Source organism: Taeniopygia guttata, chromosome 1A, assembly GCF_048771995.1.
Source record: "Taeniopygia guttata chromosome 1A, bTaeGut7.mat, whole genome shotgun sequence".
In the NCBI taxonomy this organism is placed as follows: domain Eukaryota; kingdom Metazoa; phylum Chordata; class Aves; order Passeriformes; family Estrildidae; genus Taeniopygia; species Taeniopygia guttata.
Genome location: NC_133025.1, coordinates 20,144,536 through 20,165,170, shown reverse-complemented (window position 1 = coordinate 20,165,170; position 20,635 = coordinate 20,144,536). Strand labels below are relative to the sequence as shown.

Below are 20,635 nucleotides of genomic sequence, written 5' to 3'. Positions count from 1 at the left end.
GGATGAATAGGACCTCCCAGTTATTCTAAAGAAAACATGAATATGCTCTATTCTTCTGTTAAAAATATTCTTCAAATTTAGTAGTAGGGAGTTTGGCTCAGTGACCAACAAACTGAGCTGCAGCTCAGATAAGCCTTTGGGTTATTACTGTGCTCTATGACCATCCCAGTGGGCCTGACAGATGGACACCTTGGCTGATTTCTGCAGTAGCAGATATGACCTCAGTTTTATACAGTCCAACAATCTTTAATGTCTCTTAAAATTCACTCCCATGAAGACTTGTAGTTCTTTAACCATGACATCTTCTTCCATAGTCTTTTTTATGGTTCAGTTTAGCTGTCTCAACACAGATTTAATATATTGTCTCCATTTGTTCTTTATATCTTAATTGCATAATTAAACTGAAAGACTAGGATTTAAAATGTAGAAAATGTAACTTTTTTCATCACAGTCCATAACCAAACCAGTTCTACTTTACTGAATTGTTTCAGGGACTGCCATAACAGATTATAAAGCTGTAAATCATCTGTACGTAGTATATTCAGAAAGCAGTTTCAGTTTGAATTAAAAGATACCAACAGGTGCGCAATTCCTTTGACTGCCAGAAAGGACTGTCCAAATACATTCCAGTTTGTATTTTTCCATATACTCAGCTCCATATTTTCTTTAGCTGTAGTTCATGTTCCACAGTCAGAGGAAAATTTGTTCCCAATGATATTGTGTGACAGCTGCTACTCATGGCATCAGTGCATGCACTGTCTGTTGTAATAACTAACAACAAAATTTAATGCTATAGAGTGGTACACATGTGAAGTGCATGTAGTAGTTCATTTTTTTTCAAATGACAGTACCATTAAAGACTGTGAAATATTGGACTTTGCAACATTTTTGTTCTGTAACCTTGTACCTGCTATCAGGGAAGGGTCTTGAGACCACTTTACATGGTGGTATGTAAAGATGCAGAGGCTTCAAGAGAAGAAGCCTAATTAATGACATAATCTTTCAATTAATTATATAATGGTAAATAAATTATTCTAAAAATATAACTGTATGAATTGCTTTGCAATGTTGGACACACAATGCTAGTATTCCATAATTCTGCAAAACACATTTCTTTTCCCACATCCAGAAAAAAGATAGTACATTCAGCTATATTGCCTTGGTTCTGAAGGCATGAACTTCTCACAGAATTTCAGAAATGTCTCAGCAGGGAATTTGAAAGAACAGGTGGACACATTAGAAGAAACCAAATTAGGTTGGGTGAGGCAAAAAAAGATCATTGACTTCAGAGAATAACTGTGAGGTCTAGATTGAAAGAAGGCTTATAACAAACTTCTCACAAATAAATAAATGTTACTACTGCATTGCTGATGAGGCCTACACCTTATATTAATGCAATCACCAGGAACACATTATTTTTTATTAGATGATTTTTGCACAAAGGTTTGTACATCTCTATCATACTCATGCCCATGAAATGGCAGTAACAAACGATGAATCATTTATTCATTGTATTTTATCTCTTCTTATGCTTGAATACTGACACACTTAGCGTGCAGACCTTAGACTCATGTTTCAAAACTGGGGTATCCAATTATTTTTCATGAATATTTCTTGATAGGCAATAGCTCTTGAAAATGAGTCATTCTTACTTAAAATATCAGAACATCAGAGTTTCAACAGGCAGATGGAAGAGATTATTTTCAACAAGCTTTGAGGGAAAATATTTCCACTATGGCCCATTTCATTATGTCAGAGATCCTAAATTCCAGTTTTAAGTCATTCTTGCTGTCATCAAGAGGTCACGATCCCAAAGAAAGCAATAGGTGATTCTGCACATAATATTATGTGTCTCTGCAGGAAGGAAAATTAATGTCACATGCCTGCTCTTCTGCAGTTATCAAGTCAGGGAATATCATTATTAACATTTGCCATGCTGCCTTTAAGAGGCAGTTACAGGTTTGCCTTTTAACTCAGTGCCATGCTTGGATTCCATCATGACAAGCTGAGAAAGGCTTTCAGATATCAGATTTCTCCTCTCATTTCAGTAAGGCTCAGAAGGTCCTTTTGATTACACACTGCTTTCTAGAGAGTGACTATTAGAGGTGTTTGTATCTAGTTTGGAGTAGCACAAGAGTGCATTGTGTCTCCTGTTCTTTACACCACCAGAATAATTACTCTGAAAAAAATCACCCAGATAGCTCAGCATCAAAAACTATTTTTAATTAAACTAAGCAGTACCCACTTTTTATACCACAGCTCCTTTTTGTACTAGCTTCTGGAAAGCAGGATATACTTGCTGGTCTACAAAAACTGAGACAAACCTATCCAAGTTGTCTGGCCAATTTCTTCAATGCTGTCATGCCTTGGGATCTTAATGCAGTCAACAGCAAGAAGTACGTGCAAAGCCTATTTAAATATGTATACTAGACAGTCTGTCTATGACCCAGATTCCAATTGTAACCCACAGAATACCATAATATTACTTCTGAATTGTTTATTCTCCCTCCATCTGTCACCTTACAGTGATCATCAGCCTGTTTCCTTCAAAATATCTATGCATTTTATTTAAAAGAGCTTCTTCTAAAGGATCATTTCCATAATTGAACATGAGTGCCTAACACACCACAATGTGCTGAAGTCACTGGGGCAGAATTATAATGGATGCAAATCCAAACCAGCTCTTCCTCTTCTCCTACGGTGTAAAGAATTAAAGATGTTATTTTCTTTCTAGAACAAAAGATTTTGCTATGGAACTAATTCAAGTATCCATTTCATCCATTTCCAGATTTTAGCATATTTTTTTTAAGCAGCCATATGATGTATAATACAATTAAGAGCTCTGGAAAAGAGTAATACTATCACTTAAATGCTATGAAAAATCTCATAAAACGCTAACTTGAAAATATGATCAACATAAGTATTTCTTTAGTCACCTATAACAGACTAATTCTCTTGAGAAATCCTAACAAAGCTGGAAAATCTCTGCTTGCCTAGAAAAGAGCAGCTTTGCTATATCTCTGTCATTCAGAGGACACTATGCTCGAGTGCACAGGAACATGATATTAGATGGAATTGGATGGGTCCTCAAACCCATTCCCAGTGACAGCAAACTGTCTGGCAAGAGATTCACTGAACATCACTTTGGGCCCTCATTCAATAACAACCAAAATTTTAAGGCCCATCTCCAAATACTTTCAAAAAACCAAGAAGCTGAAGAAATAACAGCCAAGCATTACAGCAATTCACAAAATGCAGCAGAATATAAAATGCTTACAGAGCAATCTGGCTTCTGAGATTAATACCCAAAACCCACTCTTAGGTCTTGAGAGCTTACAGGGAAATTTTTTTCAACAGGACAGTAGCAAATTGCTTCCTAGGGCACCTTTGTGCTGAGGTTCAGGTCTGGAATTTTTTTACATCCAGAGCTAACCTGTAGCTCTCTATTCACATAACTGGGGATATGTGCAAGGAGAGAAACATCCCTGAGGGAGAAGTTCTTGCTCCCTCTGCTGTGTCACAGCAAGCAGCAAACACAACATAATGCACTGGTGGGCCATATCTCAACACTCAGTCTTGCTTTGGAGGAGCTGAGGCTACATGTTTGAACTGCTACCACAGGAACACTGGATAGCACATCTTGGGCAAATATGAAGACAAGAGTTAAGCACTTTAGCTCCTCAATAAATATTTGCATAAGAAGATAAAATCCATCCAGAGGAAAACCATTACACTCCCTGGTGCTGGAGAATTAAGGAAAAGTCAGAGAAGGGTGCTGTAAAAATGACTCAGATAAGAGTATTTTTTCTTCTAATCTGTGGTGCCAGAGGACGGAGATTACACTGAACCTGCTGCAACCTCAAGCACACCCACAATGAATGCATCTTGGGCATCGATAACTACAGGGGATGAACTAATGTGAAAGCTTGTGTTTAGCACACCTCTGAGACCTTTTACCTGCCCTAGTCCAAATCAGCCAGTTACTCAGGCAGGTCTTGGTCTGTCTACGTCTTTGTGAAAAATGCCCACAAATGTCATAACTGTGAGGGACTGAGTCAGATTTGCACATTAAGTACTAATTTCTGTTCACGGTTGAAGAAAGCATTCTTAAACCAGCTGAAAATAGTTCAGAGAGTTTAATTCCTTCACTATTTGTTTCCATCTGCTGTCTTTGACAATGGCCTCTTTATTTATATCCTGCAAAAGTTAGGCAGCACCTAGGCGAAAAACCACATTATGGCACTGACAATTTATTTAACTGTGGTAATATTAAATTGCTGTGTATGTAGGAGAGACACTATCACAGAAACACATTTCTCCTTTTTTGTTGTCTCAGGATCTGTTTTTTACAGCCTAAAGCTACACACTAAACCACTCTACTCTTAGAGCAGCAGCAGGTAAAGTATGTTGATGAATCCCTCCATTGTGTAACATCCTGGGGAGATGCTCATTACATGCTTCCTCCAAAAAAGCAATAAGAAGCCTATGGCTTAGTGCAATTAAAATCTTGACATTTACCACACATAGTACTTACAGTTACAATGATCTTTGCAGTATGCCACATTGATTTCTAAATGTTACAAATATTATATGAAGGTAAATATTGCCATGCATTAAAGTTGTAGGCACTGATGGTGTCTTATAAACAATGTATAAATCATGAAAAATAAAAGCCTTTACTCGATGCCTTTATTTTTCTCTCGGGCAGGAGGAGGAGGGCGAGGAGGAAGATAATTTTGGAAAGAAACTTTTTTTCTCTTTTTATTTTAAATAATTACTAAGAGGGGAAAAAAACCAGTATTTACTGCAAGAACCCTAAATTCAGAGGTGAATAAGAGGCCATTCATTTAAAACCCCAGAGATCTGACCACTTTATTGGCATGCTTTGCACATTCCAGATATTTTCCTCTTTGTTTCCCAATGAAACAAAACCTATAAAATTAGGCCATGGTAACCTGTGTGGAACAATGTACACTTTTTCTGGCATATTGCAAGAGGTCTACCAGCTTTTTTCCCAGTTTTGTCAAATTTGACAGAGAAGTAGAGGTCCAAAAGCTTATTAAGTACATTCATCTTTTGTGAAAGCACAAGGCTGATCAGAGATGAGATTCAGTTAGGTGGTCTCCCTTGGGGAAAGGCTAATCTCAGTTTTTAGGAGATACTATAGCACCCACAAAGGACAGAGTCACATCAAATGTTCCAACAAAAGATAAAACTTTGATTAAAGTTCTCACCCAATTTAACCATAACATATTAAGCCATAGTTAACAAGATTACATTATGCCCCTGCTCATTGAAACCCTTTGTTCTTTAATTTTAGAATCAGAGATGTTTGCAGCTTAGAAAATCCCAAAGCCTTTTATATGCTCAGGCTCCTACAAAATAAGGAATAAATTCAGGGACCATGGATTATCAAATGGCTATTAAATAAAATGTCCATTAAATAAAATGGCCCAACTACACTTCATGGTCTAGGAAATGCTAGTGTATCAGTTTCTACATATATCTACATATATAAAGCCTTAGAGGTTTATTTCTGGAGAAGGCCTTAGCAACAGACAGAGACCTGAGATTTCTGAACCTTTTACTAGACCCCATTCAGGTATATTAAGGCTCTTATGTTTTGTGTATTCTAGATAATTACTTTAATCATAATTAAAATTCACTGACTACATTTACAAGAAAAAATCATGTATTTGCTACCACATTCCTTAAATGAAAGGGCATCCACATTTCATAATATTAAATAAGGGATTGCTCAAAACTCCCTGATTTCTTTCCTAAAATAGTTCTATTGTCACAGATACACATGAGATTAAATACAATTCTGTTAATGAGATTATCAAGTTAGGAACTGTCTGACTGAAATTTTAGATTTCTGCACCCACATGGGGACTTCTCAGTTCACTTAAATTGACTCTCTAAAGAATTTAGGAAGTCAATAGAAAAATATAGAGGAATATTTTATTAACCTACTGTACCTCTTTCCTTCTGCAGCAGACCACTGATCCCTTTTTGTAAACATGTATAAATCTAAAAACACTCAATTTGAATCAAATATCAGTTTTCATATAAGTATGGGGTCTGTTCATAGCAAAATTGAGAGAGAAATGGGAAAAAAGAGGTGAAAGAAAGGAAGGCAAGCAGGTGTCCCAACACCAGGGACCTCGATTACTTTAACTGCAAAAATAAACAAGAGATGCAATTCCCCTTGATTTAATCACAGACAGAAGAGAAACTCTTGGTCTCATACAGCCCCCGTCACACTTTTTCATTCTCTTTTCCTGATGCTCTCAGAAACTTCTATCTTTAGTTGATTTTCTTTGTTGTAAGTTTTTTTAAACTGCAATTGGATTATCTTGCACATTTTGGGTAACTCCTTTGCCACAGGTAATCCTGGAAAACTCCTGTTTGATGAAACTGAGCTGCTAAATTACCTGAATACAGATGTGATACTTTGTTCATAGTGGAAATCCTTTTCAAACAGCAACTGTTTTTAAGGCACGCCATGAGAAAATAAATAAGTTTGTAGATTCATATTCTTGTATTTTATTTTCTGCCAAATATGGTTCTGAATTTAAAGATATTGTTTTTCTGTTTGTATATCTGAGGTTGTATATCTAAACCTGCACACCTGCTACTCTCAAGCTTAGAGATTCCAAATTAAAAGGCACCACTTGAACTAATTTCCCCAAATAATTTTTAGGTTTTGCACCTTTTGTGAGTGCACATGTGTGCAATCCAACAGGTCCTGTCCTCCTGGACAGGTAGGCTCTGGCTGCAGTCAACCTTGGAAGGTCATTCACACATCTCTGAAAATTAGCATCCACTGGTGCTAGAGTAACCCCACAGATGATCACAGCATGAAATGATGTAAATCAAACTCCTGATCACAGCCACTGTTTCAGACTTCTCTGGGATTTTTGAAGTGTTGAGGACATGGCATGCTTGCAACCAGAAGCCTCTAGCAGGAACTTTCAAAGGAATTAATTGGATATCTAAGAATTAAGTTGGAAAAAATGACAGCTGGAAGGCCATCTGGGGCTCTGACCTCATGTCATACTACAGAATTATATATTATTCATCCTTAATTCCTCTTTATCATCAAGCAACTGCATCTCTTGTTTTCCCTTTCCCTCCCTCTGAAAGGCTGTCATGAGCAAGTTATAAGAAGTTAAATCTTTCTTCCCCCCCACAAAGATCCTGTGGTAGCATATAGCATTTGTAATGCTTTCATTTCACCTAGTACTCTGCCATCAGCTTTGGGATTTTGATCTCCGTGTCTACTTTTATACAGGGCCCACTCATCCTACTCCCCACTGCCACCACAAGTATTTATAGATACATGCCCTAAGTTCTGTAACTCAACACAATCAATAACAAAACCTGAAAAAGCAGAAACCACTCAGTTACTGGGAAACACAGCACAGGATGTTGCATCTAAAACTAAATCAAAACTATTTTCTGGCAACTATTTTAATGTGTTAAATAGTGCAAGTCCACAAGATAATTGTACTTCTTTTTGTAAGTCTGAAAATGGACAAATACCAGTTTCTGCCTTCCAAAGGTTGTTTTACTTCAATAATTTTGTTTCTCTTGATGCATAACATCACTCAATAATCAACAGATTAAACCTAATGTTAAGTTTTATAATGAACTTATATTAAATGCAAAAGATAAGACAAATACAAATGTTATAGCCATTACCTTATTCCTACAGATTCAGCAGTATTAGGATTACTTCAATACAACAATTACAGGTTCTTGCTCTCCGTGCTAGAATGATTGTGTTATTTTTTTATCCAGTTACCAGTGAACAATGATTTCACTAAGAATAAAATGTTGATGGAGCAAATTAATTGGAGAAGGGCTGAGACTAATCTTGGTGTCTCATCATGCTATATTTTAGTGGTGTCAGTCTTGTTTCAATTGCTTAATTGTCTAAAATTTATTTATTCACATGTATGGAAAAGAATGAATTAGAATGGTGAGAAATTCACTGATTGTAGAAGCAAAGAATTAATAATGTCAAGTAAGCAAAAGCAATAGCACTATGTAAACTCCCTCACCATGCTGTCAACTGCACATGGCACAGTCTGCTAAATGGTGAATCATGAAGATCTCATAATTCTGGGATTCCTCTCCTTTGGAGATAGCAAAGGAGCTTTTGCACAAATAACTAAGATTTGAGCTCAGTTGCACAGGTGAGTGTTTGATTTTGCATTAACCTTTTTACTTTTTTATGGGTTTTTAAAATTAATAAACCATAAATCAAAAAAAGCAGTCACATCTGATATGCCAAATAATCCATAAGCTACAACTGCTTCAAAACCAACCTTTCCTAATTGAAACCATGATTCAGTATAAAACATATATCCAAGCTAGAAGGTACATATTTTTAATTAGATTGGAAAATCACATCTCAAAATTGGAGTGAAAATAATATTTGTGGATGTATTTAATTTCTGTTATTTAAGACAGAGGGAGTAAAGGGAATTTGTGCACCATCAAAAAAGCATTTACTCAAGACTCATGTTTCCTTTGAATAAATCCATTTAAAATGGAATAAAATTACAGAGTCATCAATCAAAATACCTTCCTAAAGAAGTGACAAATTGCTCGAGCATGAAAGGATGATTTGAGGGGGCAGACAGAACCCAAACTCAACTTTCAGCCTTTGAGCCTCCACTACTCTTCTGTCCCTGAGCAAATCCTAAGAGCAAGAGTGTGCAGAAGGATCGTCTGGGTTTCTGAGTCCAGTTCCACTCTGTCTCAAGCAAATGCATTGAACAGTCCTTTTTATAAACTGCTCCAGTCCACTCTTGAATCTTGCTTTGTTTTCCTTCCCTTTCTGTGCATAAGTTAAACCAAACTGGACAGAATTCAGGGGCTTACTTCCCTGTTCAGAAATATATTACACTGACTAGAATATCATTTCCTAACAAAACATAACTGCATTTTGTTAAGCACTTTATTAGTCTGAACACAATGTAAACTCAAAGCTGATAACAGATAACAGAAAATATCCACCAAGCATTTCTTCACTTTGTTTATATTTTTTCTTTCCCTTCTTTCATTTTTCATTTGCCCTGTAAAACAGGGCAAATTTCTGTGTAAAATATGCAATTGGACTAGGGGAAAAAAAGCATTTGAACACTCTATATTCTACCATTTAAGCCTGTACATAATCTTTTTCTCACACAAGGTATTCTATGCCTGAATAGCAACAGAAATAACAAATGAGCAGAAGGAGTTATTTAGAAGGAAAGAGAAAGTAATTCTGTAGCCAGCACAGAAGTCCTTGGATGCCTTTCACCATTCCTCCTGAGAGGCACCTGATGTGCAGGTAGCCCAGAGGGGCTTGTCACAAGCTTTCAGTGCCTGTGGCAAGTGTACATATGGGAACTGATGCTCTTCCATCACTAACACATTTCCTGAACACGTCCAAATGTCCTCTTCCAAAAATCTGTCTCCTTTGTAATTGTTTATCACAGAAAGACAAAGAAAGATAAGACAACCCCAGTTAAACTGACTTTAGTTAATGAAACTTACAATTTCATGGACATTACTGTGAAAAACTGGCCATTACCATTGCTCTCTCTTTGAGAAGTCCTTCTTCATCTCAGCTGAGCTTTTGCCATCACATGAAATCCTTCTCTCCCCAGCCAACCTAGAGTTTAGATCCCACCAAGGTCCACATAGGAAGAAAAGCATCCACAAAGTTCCATGGCTTTAAAAGCCTCTGTACAGTCATCACTGCCTACTCTGAATAATTAAAATATCAAAGTAATTAAGGGATTTAACAACAAAATGCACATTATTTCAATAAAAAGTTTATAACTAAGCTTGTAAACATCCATGCCATGCATACCATTCTGTAGGTTACTTTTTAATTATTAAACCAAATCCTTTGCACTTCACCAGAGGAAAAAAAAAGAGAAAAAACAACATCTATTTTGCATACATTTTAGCAACAGAAAGAATATCTTCAGATTGGCTCTAACACTTTCACGTTTGTGAAAGTGGCATAATAGTTTACAAAGCTAATGATTCTGTAAAAAAAAAATCCAAAAACATTAACTAATCAAAATATTTTTATCAAAGATTATTAATATTTCTACCTCCTGAATAAGCTTTGAAAGGATTTAACCCATAAAATACCATAATATAATAGAATTAATTATGAGGTTTGACAATTCTTATAAATTGAGTAGCATGATTATCTGTACTTCATTAAGTGCATTACCATATTAGGTAAAATACTTACAATCACATAACTCAATTTACTGGCCCTAGCAAATGTTGTAATGCATCTCACAGCAAATCCAACATGCCAGCAGAATGTATGATAATGCATGTGGCAGAGTACATGCAGATCTACTGCCTTCATCTGGCTCCCATCTGAGCAGAGCAGCAAAAAGTGGCTCAGTTTGTGCTTTATTCCCCTTATCCATGAGAACTCTGCAAAGTCACCAAAGACCTGGGCAGGCTCTGATGAGTTATATAGGCTCCCATTCTACCATGAAAGCAGGGATTCATGGTACTCATACCAAACTTCAGCTTCAACTTTTATAAAATGAAGGTTGTTTATTTCCTGGGACTACAAAATACCACTCTCTCTCATCCTTCTGGGGCCCAAGATGTTCCAGGATTTGCATACTGTATTAAAGGAAGGTGTCCATGCAGAAGAAAAAGAGACACCCATCCACCCACCCTCAAAATAAAGGAAAATAGGTTAAAAGAAAAATAGTAATCCTTACAAAACATAAAGAACTTCCCTACAAGTTTAGTGCAGATTTTTTGTTCCCATTTTTAAATGAAAACAGATCTTGACTTGGTACTCCTGCAAACAGGTGTGGTTGATCTTACCTGAGAGAGCATTAACATCCTCAGGATTAATTACACTCCAGCACATTCCTGAATGCTGCTGTAGAGTATGCTCCAGAAGGACATGGCAGGAAAATTTTGGGATGCATAAAGACACAGCAACACAGGGATTTATCTGCATAATACCTGTGCTACTCAAGGGTGTTGTTTTGTAACTCATTCTCTTGATTAATTGTCTACTCAAAATATCCTACTTTTATGAAGAATATTAAGACAGACTGGCATTTTTGTTAGAATGTCAGCATTTTAAACAATTATTTCTTTTTCAGTTTCTTCTAGAAAGTGATGAAAAGTCTGTAATCATTATGTATTTAAGAAAGTAGAGGAATAAACAACTCTGTTTTCATCATACAAAACTCTGTACTTGAGAGGACCTAAGAAACACTTTGTTTTCTGGCAAGAGAAAAAAATTATCTTTTTTCATAAGTTGTGAGTTTTCACAATATGCATATATCTGTCATTTCAGTATAAAGTAGTGGTATCACAGCTTGCAATTTACATAAAAATCATGCATTTATAACAGAAAAAAAATCAATGCAGGAGTTTTTCTAAATATTAGTTGGGCATACACATATGCCTGTTTTTTCTGAAACAAATAAGAGCAATTCTTGAAATACTATTTTTTGAACAGAATTCTCTGGAACTCATGGAAAGTTCATTAGGTAATAGAATTGAGGCAATGACTTCTATCTGAAGGGTTACCCCAGTCTGAACACCCAAGAGAGAGCTGTTACTGCTAAGCTACCCCACTGCATGTTTAACAGCAAACATCTGCTTGCTGTGACTCAGGGCACAATATGGGCCCCTGGCCTTCAACAACAGAAAGAAAATAAGTAAAATGAAGACAAGAATATCTCTTTGACATTTACAATCAGACATTTTTTGCATTTAATCTTGCAAGAATACTGTCGGCATTGTAGCATTCAACTCAAGTCAACCCTTCTACATCAAGAATCTTGTATTAGTACGGCATATTAAAAACTGCAGCCAGTGACAATACAAGCAGTAGAAAAAGTGGGGAAAGTCATAAAGAAATAAAATGAGAAGTGAAAATCCCACTGGTAAAACCCAGAATACATTGAAATTTACCAAAATATAAAAGAAGCAAGATAGTGGGCATCTCCTACTATCATCTACCTCTTATTGAGGTAGATCTATCACAGTACAGTAAATAACAATGGGCATGAAGTCACATATCTATTACATAAACACAGAGTGATGAATAGCTGTTTTCTCAATTGCTTTCTCTTCAGAGGAAAAAAAAAAAAAACCAGCACTGTCTGCTTTAACAGTTCTAGACATCCATAGGACTGCCCAAGAAAGTAGACCACAAGTCATGCACAATTTATTAACAACATTTAGCCTATGGAAGGAAGGAAAGATAACTATTGGGTAACATTAATGTTTATGATTACTTTTTTTCTGATAGATATTACCATTCAGACAAAATTCTTGAAAAATCTTGAGAACAAAGTCTCAGTTGCATTTGTTCATTTTTTCTTTTTAATATCAGAAGGCATAATTGCAAACTCAGCAGATGAAATATTCATTTTCTGTTTCATTTATAGCTATCAAAAATAAAAGTATACTGTAATCTGAACAAAAAAAATGCTTCAGCTGTAATACAGAAGTTTGAACAAAAATCATAATGCAATTTCCCTCTGTCTCAATTAATAAACTATCAGTTGTCAAGAATTCTGAAGAAAGAGAAATTCCAAGTTTCTTTTAGAGCTAATCTAACATTTTAAAGACCCTGGGCTATGTGACTGAGTCATGTGCAGCTGGACAATAACAAAAATTCAACTTAGCAAAGTTGCTCACCTCAAACTACCAGTACCACTGCACAGTAGCAGATGTGATCCTACATAGTTTAAAGCACCTTGAAGAATAAATGCATTCAGGAGGGGCATACAGTTGTACAAGATACATTTATAATGTAAATTCAAATGTTTCTGTACTGTGCTCTTAGTACTTAGATAGCATGCAACAGTACTTACTACCAAAACTGATATATCAGCTTTGCATAAAGAATATTAACATTCATAATACAGTTTTTAGAAGACTTTTGGATGAACAGTTAAAGACTGGAGAGTGGGGAGAGGGAAGGGACTCCTGAGGATCAAAAGCAATGAGGAGAAGGAATAGAAAGAAACAGCCAAAACTCAGCACTGGAAAAGTTAATAAAAATGTGCTCTAGAAGTGCCTACTAGGGTTTGATTTGTTTAACACAAAGATCTTCAAAAGGAGAGGGAGTGTATTGAATTAAAAGATTGGAAATTTTGAAAATGGTATAAAATTATTTGAAATAAACAAGAGCAGAGAGAAGAGACAAAGTATTCACAAAGATAGATAAACAAAGATGTCATAGAAAAATATTGACTATTGACAAATACAGTGGAGAGTGAGCTGGCAGAAATACCTGGAATTGTTCACACACATCATTGGGATCTAAATCAGCTGTTGCCATTTGTTAATAAACTTTGAGTGTCAGAACAGATTGCTTTTGGAAATAATTTGCTTGATACCCAGCAGCCAACAGAAAAAGATTACAACTTGACAGGATGCATAAAGATTGGGGCTGAGAATAAAAAGGAGATTACAATGACACTACAGAAATCAACAATAAAGCCTTACTTGGAGTGTTCAAGTCATGGCTACACAGCTTACAAGAGAAATAAATGAAATAAAGGATCCAGGAAGTGACAAGAGAAACCATTAAACTGAAATTACTTCATATCTTATAACCCAGAGTTAAGTCTTAAGAAGGCACACTATGAAGGAGGTTAACTGGATTCTCCTGTGCACCATTTACAGCATCCAGACAAGAAAATAATTAACAAGTGAGGATAAAATGTTAAAAAGGTAACAGAAAGAAATTATAATGGATATAAATTTTCATGCTTCAGGAAATCTAAGTATCAACCGCTAAATACCTGGTGCTACCAAACACTCCTTGGATAAGTATTTCTGCCAGTGAATAAGTAAGATTTTGGTGTCTTTCTGTTCCATATATTGAGGCCACCACTGGAGACAAGATATTGACTTGCAGTGTCTGTCTCAGTCTGACAGTTCCAGTGCTTCATTGTTTTAACTGCAGCCACAGATCACAAAAGAATATACCAGAAGTATATTGCAAATATCAATCATGAGGCATTGCTCCACACAATTTTTAAAACTTACAGTTCTCCAGGTAGAAAGCAAAGCCATCTAAAAAATGCTAAATATTTAAAACTAATAGAAACCATTTCAAGACAAAAAGATATATAGAGAGACAAAAGAAATTTTCTCAGAAAACTCAAGGGCCTCAACAATTTGTCTTTTCTTCTTAATGTGAATGAGGCTGATTCTAGACCACAGAAGACCCTGAGATTGGTTCAGCTGGTGAGAGCATGATGCTAATAACACCAAGGTTGTGAAGATTCAATCCCTGCACAGGCCATCACACACTATATTTAATCAAAAATAATTTTTTTGAATCTAATTTAGTTTTTAATCTAATTAATCTGTTTGCTAAAAATTAGCAGAATCATGTTTATATTTTTTGTATTTATACAAAATATAATATATAAATTTTTAAAAAATTTAATTTGATATAATTACTAAGTTAAGAAGTTTGAAATGGCTACAAACAAGTCATAACACTAAAAGCACTGAGGAAGTAAACTTTTCTGGACATCTTTATTACTCTTTGAATTTGTGTTCACAACCAATGCAAGCAAGAAAGTTTGTCTGAAGAAAAAAGACCTACTACAAAGACCTCTCTAGGACTTCAAGTACTACAGATATTGAGCTTCCTACAGGACATTTTAAAAGTGCCTTAACTAATCAACTGACGAAGAACACCTCAAGAGTATTAAAGTCTCTCTGCCTACAATTACTGGAGGGTCAGAGAACATACACAGAAAGCTTACTGCTCTGAGATGTCTCCCTAAAACTATAGAGAAAATAAATAATTATAGCTAAAGAATATCACATTGATCAGCACGACTGAGATAAATTAAAATAGTCCTTGATTTTAAATCCTTAGAAATTATGCTGTTCTTTATCAGGTACTAATTGGTACAAATATTAAAAACTCCTGGAGTAATTTTCAAGCTTTTGAAATATTAATACACCTACCATCTGATTTTGGAATTTTTCAACATTACTTTGAAGCTCCTGTAGCCAATTATATAGCGTTATTATTAATTACAGCTTGCAGCTTGAAATACAGTGCTATCAATAGAGTTTTATCTGCATAAATATGAAAATAAAACTTAAATTGAATTAAACTGTTTACCCTTAGCGAAGGTATGTTAGAATATTATTAGTTGTGAAAATTAATTTGTTATGCCTGAAAACAGACTTTAAAGCAGAACTATCTCTGGGGAAAAGGTTACATTTCATGTATTGTATTTCTTTCATCTTCATGTTGCAAGATTTTTTAAAATCTTTCATTAAACACTATCTTGGGGGAAGTCCATTCATCTTACTTAACAAAATACAAAAATCTTTAGCTTTATATCAAATGTATGCAGAGATTACTGCAGGAAATACGAATTAATCTTAACAGCAACCCATCTTGTCTATAAATTATCAAAGTTTAAGTGGAAAGGAAATGCCACACCCCTTAAGTTTTATTTTCCTGCTCAAAACTCCCTCCCCAATTCACAATACACTTCCACTTTCTCCACTGAAAATCTGAAGTCCAAAAATTGTGAAAGGTACTTCTGCCTCTCTGGAGACATTCAAAACCCACCTGGACATATTCCTCTGTAACCTGCTCTAGGTGACTCTGCCTTGGAAGGGGGTTGGACTAGATGATCCTCAGAATTTCTTCTAACCCTAACTATTCTGTGATTCTTCTGTGAATAAGCAATCCAATAATTTGAATAAAAGCAGAGGTACAATGCACAACTGTAAACACCCTGAAAGAACTGACGAGAGACAAACATGATTTAAGAGCCATGTCAAAGAAATGTCACAGACCATTTCCTATGTAAACAAAATATAGCTACCAGTGTTGAAGTCTGAAACAAACAAAGCTACTGTAGCATTCATTCAGCATAAGCATTCATTATCATTAATATATAGCTTTTTTTGTCACTGTACTGATACAATATTATGAAAGATCATAAAGTAATTGTAGTCCCTTCTCAGAAAAATGCTGCTACCTGCAATGTACCAGTATAAAAGGAGTAGGCAAAACTATGGAACCTTGTTCCTAAAAACAAGTATTCAAGGTCATACCTTGATATTAAGTACACCATTCTCTTCTGGAATAAAGCTGCTATGAAGCTGTTATTTTGACCAGTCGAAGATTAAAAAATGTTATTTGATTAAATGCTCTTTGCTCTCTTCTTTACACCTCTGTCAAGATGTGCAAAATAAACTTACAAGCAAAAAGGGGCAAGCAGTGCTGAAGTTTCTCGCATGTTCTTAATGATCAGCTCCACTACCTGCCTTTATAATTTTTTCCTCCTCTTCTAAAAGTTTCATAAGTGTTTCACTGCTAGTACCTATCAGCAGTTGACCAATAGTGGTGAATAAAATCTGTCATGCAGCATTTCATATATTATTTGTACATTTGTTACATTTTCCTGTACAAACATCACACACAGCAAGTATTCTGAACTCAAAGAGATTTGTCTGAATCAAGTGCTTTTTTATTCTGAAGGAAAAATTAAAAAACAAGGAAAAAGCATCCCATGATTTTCTCTCTAATGGTATATTCATTTGGTTTCTAATAACAGGTGAAATGAACCATTAAAGGAAAGTTGGATCCAAAACTTTCCAACATTTATTTGGTCAATGATAATGAACAGAAAGTAAATAGAAGACTAATATTCAGCACAAGAGTTTAATGAAGATTTGGTAAAGTGCACTTCCCTTTATTTCCCCATTTTAGTTTGTATCAGTGACTCAAGCTTCAGTTTAATGTTTAAACTCCTAAGAAATTAATAGGAATTCATTCCTTTGGTCAATGTACCAAAATGATTTGATCATGATGTCAAAATTATTACAGTGGTATCATTAACATTTTAATGGGAGTAGAAAATTCTGTAAATTTAATCATTGTCTTCAAACAATGCATGGAAGAATGAGCTGGAATAATCTCCTACCAATCGTTGTCATGTAAAATATTTAATTTCCAGTTCTGCTTTGTCCCAGACAGGATCTTTGTCATTAAAATTAGAGCAGATTTTGATATGTAATATATTTGGTGACATGTCAGGGTGGCACCACTTTGACCTTTTCAGTATTCCACATTTCATTTGTGAGCCTGTTTCTTCCTCTTTCTTCTATTACTGATCAAGAAACAGAAGTTGAACAGAGGGTCAAGCAAACTGTAAATTAGAGACAAAGGGTCAACATTATATTAAATAAGTACAATAAATTAATCTGTGTATTAAAATTAGGTAGAACCCTAGCCCTTTTTCAACTCTCCTTTAAAAAACAATACAAATAATAAACCAAAGGAACAAACTTTTGGCTTATATTTTCAAATCTGCTACCTCACATGTCTACTTATACACTAAATTTTTTTCAGAAATTAATATATCAATATTTTTCACACTCTTTTTCTCAATTGTTTGCTTTTCATTAGCTGATCTTCACATTCATTTTGCTTTCAGTTTTTGGCTACTTATCTTAAGCAGGACATAAAGTACTCAGCAAGGAGCTGAGCTGTCCTGTACACTTGTATGCCAGCTGCACAGGAAACAGTGTCCCAATTAGGTTCTCTTAACACACCATTTATTAACACAGACCTGGCAACTTTTGCTCTTGTGTGTGGTCTTATACTATGTGATGATTTTTGTAAACCCACATAGACTCTATAGTCTCAGATCACATAGTTAAATGCTATTCAGATTCCATTTTAAAAGCATTTCCAGCCCTATGGCTCAGATGAAAAGTCTGAAGATAATGGATAATAGGATCAGGCTGGAAGGGACATTAAGAAATCATCCATTCCACCCCAGCCCCAAGCAAGAGCTAAGTACACTTACATAATCACTGGGCAGGTGTTTGCCTAATGCATTCTCACAGATCCTTATCAGTGGAAGTTCTAAAATGTCCCCAAGTAAGCTGATATAATATTTAATGTCTTAAATTATTACAAGGGGTTTTCTCCAGACAGAATCCTAGACAGAATCATGCTAGAGATTCATTCAATTATTTCTGCTTACTATACAGTATTTGGATGAACAAGTGGTCCTCTACCCTTCTACAAAAGCCTATCTGAAAACATTTTCTATCACCTCTTCTTAGTCAACTCTTCTGCAGCTGAACTAAGCCCCCCTACTCAGCCATTCCTCACGGACCACATCTGTGAGATTTGTCCTTGTTCTTGTTTGCTTGAGGAGTTTCATCTTTTCTGAAGTGAGGGACAAAACCTGTACTGAGTCAAAATTACTTTCCACAACTGACAGACAAATTGGAGGTTTATTCAAATTATTTTGCAGATGGTATGTCCACCTGCATGTTCCATTAAACAATGAGGAATATAGGTTAGAATTTACTATCATCCCTGCATCATTTTTAAAATAGTATTTTCTGACCTGTCTGTCCGAATTCCTCATTGTACAGATCCTTCTTGCAGAAACTAAATGCCTTGTTGGTGTCTTAACTTTGTCCTTTTCCAGATAGTGTTTTCAGATTTTGACTCTAAGGATTTCTTCTACTCTCCTAGTCCTAGTCTTAGTCCTTCTGACCTTAAAGTAATGTCCAGATTTTACAGTAATCTTTATTCCAAGTCCATCTGGGTTAAACATGAAACATGTTTAAGCTGATCCAGCTTAAACAACTGCCAAACACAAACTACATTCTTTCATTTAAACAGAAATCATTGCTAATCACTCTCTGAGAAAACTTTTCTAAATAGCTCTGCACCCAGCCTATTTACCCCTGATCACAATTGTGAAATTGGCTCAGAAGAATACTATATGTGACAATTGTGATAACACTACAAAATTTGAGAGATGTGACACATCAAGTGTTTTTTCTCCAGCTATAAGCTGTTATCCTGTCAAAGAAAATTATTAGATGGATTTGATACTATTTGTTCTTGACAATGCTACACTGGTTATCAGTCATGTCCCTGTGGTTACATATGATATACCTGATTGTTTACCGGAGTATTTTCCTAGGAAACAACAATTACTTGTCTGTCCTGCCTCCCTCTGCTCTCCTTCTTCAGAACCTGATACCCGCAATAGTTGGTAAGTTGATGGGGGCACAGAGGTTGCCAAAAATCAAATGTTCTAATAGAAAACATAAATCACAAGGGAAAAAAAAAAAATCAAACCACTAATCATGACTTATTATGCTTTTTGGTGTTACAGATCTTATAATGCCTAGGACATCTATTGCTGATTTTAACAGTTTTGGATTCACAATCCTGTTAACAATATTTATTTATCTTATTCATGTTAAATATTTATCAAATTACAATGGTCTTTTTTTATTCCAGGATCAGTGGAGATCCAACTGACATACACTCAAACAATTGTGATTATAAGGTAATTTAAGTTTTTGCTGGCACCCATCTGAAGTTCTCTCATACTCCTGGAAATGGCAAACAGTAAAAAGTCCTGTATTTCTTTTTGTTTACTTGCAGAACTCAGAACTAGCTGTGTTGCAGATGGTTTAAAGAAAAAATTATTTTTCAGCCAATGAATTCAGTGAGTGTCTTGGGAAGCCAATCTATTTGCCACAGATGAACCATATCTTTTAGATATGAACTGTGAAAGAATTATCCATGCCTTTGCTAACCCCAGAACAAAGCAAAGTACAGTAGACAGCTTTGGCTCTCCCATGAAGACACCTAGCTGACAGCAATGATCAGAAGGTAGAAAAAGAATATCTATCAGTTAAATGAGTAAGCATGTTGCATACACTGGTTCCCTAGTATCAAGAATGGCTTTAGTTTCATCCTACAACCAGGTTCTACCAAGTAATCACTTACCTTTATGGTTCAAGCATAAGTGCCTGAAACACATAGGTGCCTTCCTATATGACAGAGATGCTCTCTATATTCACATGCAGTTAGTGAAAGTGGGAGATACGATCATATTTTTCTCACCCAAGCTGATTAAAAGAACTGAAGTTTATATGTACATGGCCTGTAAGCCAAATCTAGTAGATAACTCAGGCTTTCTGAAGAGGGACAGGAAAATTGTTTGTTATTTAACCCTGTACTTGGTGAAAGACCAATTCCACCCTCTTTCAAACCACTTGCTACTCATCATCTTATTCCTTGGTCCAAAAGCTACTGCTCCTGAGAAACAGCTTTTTTTTTTTTCAGGCCAGAAAAAACTATGAAAGTGTGAAAAAAAATTTTTAAAGGATCAAAAGGTACTTAAATATGCTTCTCATAGTGCCTATATTTGTACAGGACATTTTATTATGAAGGAAAAATGGCAAGGTTATGTCTTTTACTTCAGAATGGAGGGATTGTGTTGTTTTTAATATTCATCAGAATTAAAACCTCTAGGTTTATCTGTGCTGGAACACAGAAGAAGCTTTCATTGGACCATAATATTCCTGAGATGAATCAAAAATTGCATTTCCTCAAATCTGGCTGTAGTTCAGCATCTGGTTACTTTTTGCCCCCAAGTCATCAAGGAGATTCCTTTTTCCAAAAAGAGTCAAGAGATATTTATTTTTTGCCTCTCTTCTTAAATTGCTGCCAGAATTGCCACCCTGCAGAAATGCAAGAAGCAAAATCACCCACTTGAGGCCAGGTAACACACCCATGGGTGCTCTG

General features: G+C 35.5%; 1 protein-coding gene across 5 annotated transcripts in view; it reads right to left on the bottom strand.

Moving 5' to 3' along the window:
- Nucleotides 1-20,635, bottom strand: part of GRM8 (glutamate metabotropic receptor 8) — a 310,552-nt gene that overhangs the window by 225,838 nt on the left and 64,079 nt on the right. The window lies entirely within an intron of this gene.